Source organism: Nicotiana tomentosiformis, chromosome 3 (assembly GCF_000390325.3).
Source record: "Nicotiana tomentosiformis chromosome 3, ASM39032v3, whole genome shotgun sequence".
NCBI classification, from domain to species: Eukaryota; Viridiplantae; Streptophyta; class Magnoliopsida; order Solanales; family Solanaceae; genus Nicotiana; species Nicotiana tomentosiformis.
In genome coordinates this window covers 128,041,289-128,045,868 of record NC_090814.1, presented here as the reverse complement: position 1 = coordinate 128,045,868, position 4,580 = coordinate 128,041,289, and the positions used below count along the sequence as shown (strand labels likewise).

The 4,580-nt window shown below is 32.3% G+C and overlaps 1 long non-coding RNA gene across 1 annotated transcript; it reads left to right on the top strand.

Moving 5' to 3' along the window:
* Nucleotides 1-392: 392 nt before the first annotated feature.
* Nucleotides 393-2,179, top strand: LOC138907207 (uncharacterized). The gene is made up of 2 exons (XR_011414984.1): nt 393-667; nt 1,805-2,179. It is a non-coding gene; the product is annotated as an uncharacterized lncRNA (long non-coding RNA).
* The last annotated feature ends 2,401 nt before the right edge of the window (nt 2,180-4,580 follow it).

Genomic DNA, 4,580 nt, shown 5'->3' with positions numbered 1-4,580 from the left:
AATTTACAAAAATGAAAAACTGTTGCCGGAATTTAAACACTGAAAAAAACTTTTGCCATCCAATTTTCAAAATCATGCATGGTTTTAAGCAAGCTTTTAGTAGTCTTGACGTGCTTCATAGATATGCTAAAGTATTAAATAAAAAAGGCATATGCAACATATTGATAGCTTGCACTAAAACAGAATTCAGATGGAGCACCAAAATATGTTTTTGCAGGTTAAAGAGGTACCAGTTCATAAATATACGAAAAGCTACGTTGTTTCCAATTTTCCATGGCATTGTAATCTATATATATATATATATATATATATATATATATATATATATATATATATAATAATTAAGGGACATTGCCAAGTGATGTTGCATGTCTTATTGATCAGAAATTACTTGTATCTTTTTCCACAACGTTTTGCCTTTTCCTATGAAAAAAGGCTATTTAAACGACACATACCCTTTAAACGGCACTACATTCTACAAAGACTCATAACTGTATACCGATACTTATAAATTATAAAAACCTTTTCTCACCCTTCACATCCATTCTTACACACACACCCCAAACAAAACAAGCGTGATCAGATGCATAGAGAAGTGTTTTTTGGATCTCCGTCAGACAAGCATTTTCTTTCCATGTGCTTTTTTCCTTTATCTTCTCTTTGAAAGGTGCCCCTTAAAATTTAATTTTTGGGTTTTTGTTGCAGACTTTTGTTGTTGTTGTCATTTTTTCTCTTCAACGCTAATTAAGCCATGTACAAGACTTTGTTAATGTCTTTTTTCATGCTTGAACTCCCTGAAAACTTTTTGGATAGACACGGTCAAATTCCTGTTAGGTAATGTTGTCCCTTTCATACCACATGTTGGAAACAAATGAAATTATATGCTATTATTGCTTGTGCGTATTATCGTTTCATGCAGAAGCGGGTTTGGGTTCAGGAACAATATAATGGAGGTAATATTTGCTGGCTTAATTTGCTTTGTTTGGAATCTATATTAGTACTTATTATTTTCTAAAGAATCACACACACACACCCAAATACAACTCTTTTTGAGAGATTAAATTTATAGAAAAGTGATCAGTATTTCCAAATGATCGGAATAATTATTTGCAAAAAGAAACATATACAGCAAATTAGGAGGAAATGAAAGAAGACATTTGTTTTCTGACTTGAGAGTAAAAGGACATCCGTTGTTACCAAAGGGGAAGAAGGTCATGAGGGAGAAAGAAGGTGTCCGTTTTGGGAGAAAGATATAATGAAAAGGGTCCAAAATTGGTGCTACCATTATTTCTTTCTACTTCTTTTTCTAATTATTTCTTCTTATTTAATTTTCTTCTTTTTTATCATAAAAATAGTAGAAAATTATATGAATAGAAGAATTTAACTTTTATCGAAGGAAATATATATACACGGTCTTCGAAGAGGTGATTTGAAATTCTCTTGGATAGCCAGGAAAACTATTTATCTTCTTAATTTCTCAAATTTTTTGTTTTTTTCCTTATTATAAAGGGTCAATTCGTCTCTGAGTTCTTTCCATTTTGTACCTCTAATGTGTGTCCTCTTTTTTAATTTGCACCATATCCTACCTTTTTAATGATTTGCATCCTATCTTTTTGGTTCTTTTTCCCTCCCTTATTCAGTGTTTTAAAAAGAATAGCTATTATTATTCTTTATTGTGTATAACAATGGAGAACTGAAAAGTGTGCATCACCTTTCAAGTGTTTTTCGCCTTCTCCTCTTCATCACCGTATTCTTCGTTTGAGCATTTGTTATTCACTTGATTTAGTTTATATGCAAGGACCAGGTGGAAGGAAGCAGAACATGCAGATAAACAGTCCAGTATGTAGTGCTATGTCATTTATTCTAAAAGCACCAAATCAATACGGTCAAGCTACTTTGATACAGGAATTGATGCATTTTCTTGAATTCGATCCTCATGTCTTTGCTCATTTCAGATAGAGATAAAACGCATGGTGTGCGCGTCCATAAATTTTGTATTAGAAAATGACATTTGTTTTTATTATCATTTATCCATTTCGTAAACAATTTTTAGTAGTACATCTTATTTCGGAATTAGGCCAAATATATATGTTTTGACATGGAGGAAAGATTTGTGTACTCCTGTTTATTTTTTGTAGAGCCCTAGCAAATTTTGCAAAAAGAAATAACTTGATGCAAATTGATTATCGGTCTTTTACTGATCTTGAAGTCACAATTTTCTCATATTCTTTTTGTTAAAGAATTTTATATATGGCACCACTAAAACAACTATCAAAGAATATTTAATTAAATTTTAATTTTTTTTTGTACCGTGCAAAGCGCGGACATATATACTAGTTGAACTATAAAGCTTGGTACTTAGTTAGCCAGTGAAAGAAAGATTCCAATTGCAACTTCTAGCTAATAACTTCTTAATAGTGTTTGCTAAATGCGATATGTGATGAATCTTTTTGCATCCAAAAGAAAGTTATTTCGGCATGCAACCAGCACCAGTCGACTAGAGAGAATAATGATAGCAAGTGAAGTCATGAATGATCGTGAAATTTAGAAGGTAACAGTTTTTTATTTGGTAAGTTCCGGCAACAGTTTTTAAGTTTGGGCTTTTTTCATTCCTATACACTATTTGAAACCTTATTATTAAAAATATCTCAGTTTTGGTATTTACCCGACCTAAATACGTTTTAACTACAAAACATATATATTTGCTTAAACTAGACTCCTTTCTACGATAATCTTCCTTATTTAAACGCGAGATTTTGGGATCGCTTATATTTCAGTTAGAGATTTTACTGACGCAATTATTGCACCATAATCAAGGCAACATATTTGTAGAATTCTTCTATTACGCAGATTGTCTCTGGTTATCATCACACCATAATCAAGGCAACATATCTGGTTTTCTCTGGTTTTCCATACACAAAGGTTTTGAAGAAAATAATTGCAAACAATTAGCTACAATTGAATTGAATTTCACAACATAATATCAAAATTAGCGATTATGCTTCAGCTCAATGGTTGGTGGGATAGCATTGGGAGATACAAAGATTTTGATGTTGACTGAATTGTAGTCAATGAAGATTCAAATTATAGTCAGTTAAATTCCGCAATTGCAGAGCATCTAATGATCGATACCCCCGCAAAATATCGAAATCAAATACACTATCAATGAACGTTGTCCTCCAATAGAAATTTAGAACGATATGGGAGTTCGAGTGTATATGGAGACGAAAAAGGAAAACAAAAACTTAGGAATGTATCCGCTGTGTATAACGGTGCGTGATTTCGATTTGGAATGCAGTATGTCGAATGCGAGCATAATTGCAGGTTTGCTCTGTTTTTTCAGTGCTGATATTTTTTCAATTTCAAGTGTTCTATAATTTTACTACAAATTATCTACAATAATACTACATAACAAATGTAGTTCAACTGTTATGTCTCTACAAGTATTCTGTCAAATACTGAACACATGAATATACAGAGGTCTGAATTATTATACTTTTAATTGAATGAAGGTTCTTCTGATTATCGTAATACTAACGTGTTATAATTATTGACAATTGTACCCCAATTGGAGAAGTATCAGGAACAATGAAGTTGATTGATATGCAAACATCTCCAGCAATTGTGGAATATGAAAGTATTATCATAACATAACATACGCCAAATGTAATTGAAGTAGGCCAAGTTTACCAAGACAAGCAAATAATTGTCAGTGCAATGAAGCACTATTCTGTCATGAATAAGTTTCAATTTAGGGTGAAATGGTTTAGTGCAAGAAGGTAGGAACATTATATTTGTCAAATTCATATGGTGTATAAGTTGTAATTTTTTTGTATAAAAATTGTTTAAAACAAGTTGTTGTGCATAAACAGCCTCGTATTCTGTAGCTATAATTTGCATAACATTTTTTGAATTGTTTTTATTCAGTAGCTACTACCTTGTATATGTTGGGGACAATTGTACGTGGCACTTCAAGTCCACCAACATAAATGAATCAGCATTGTTCACGGTTCAAAAATTCAACAGCTTGCACATATGCTCTTTGATGGACAACACATATATACAACGCAAACCTACCGCCATGGTAGTTGGCATTATGGTGATGCCAAAATATGCGGATCTAGGACAATATACACACCAAAATACATACAAACTGGCATGTTGTCGGATCATGTTGTGAACTTAATATACATGCAAGCTTGGAGAGCAAAGGAAAAGACTTTGAAAATTTTGAGAGGTCATCTAGTTGATTCCTATAGTCGCTTGCCGAGTTATTTATATATTCTGGAGAAGACTTATCTGGATCGGTAGTGAAATTGTAGAAGACTGAAAATGACTGTTTCTTGTATGTATTTGTTGTACTTAGTACGTTCATCAAGGGTTGGGAGCATTGTAGGCCAGTTGTAGTAGTCGATGGCACTATCTTGAAGTCGGCATATAGGGAAATCATGCTAACAACTAGCACAATGGATGCAACAGATAATGTAGATTAATTATAAAAAAATTATTATAAAGTTATTTACTGTATTTTTTTATATTTTCAAGTTTCATTACTTGAATTTGGAATTTCTTTTTGCTAT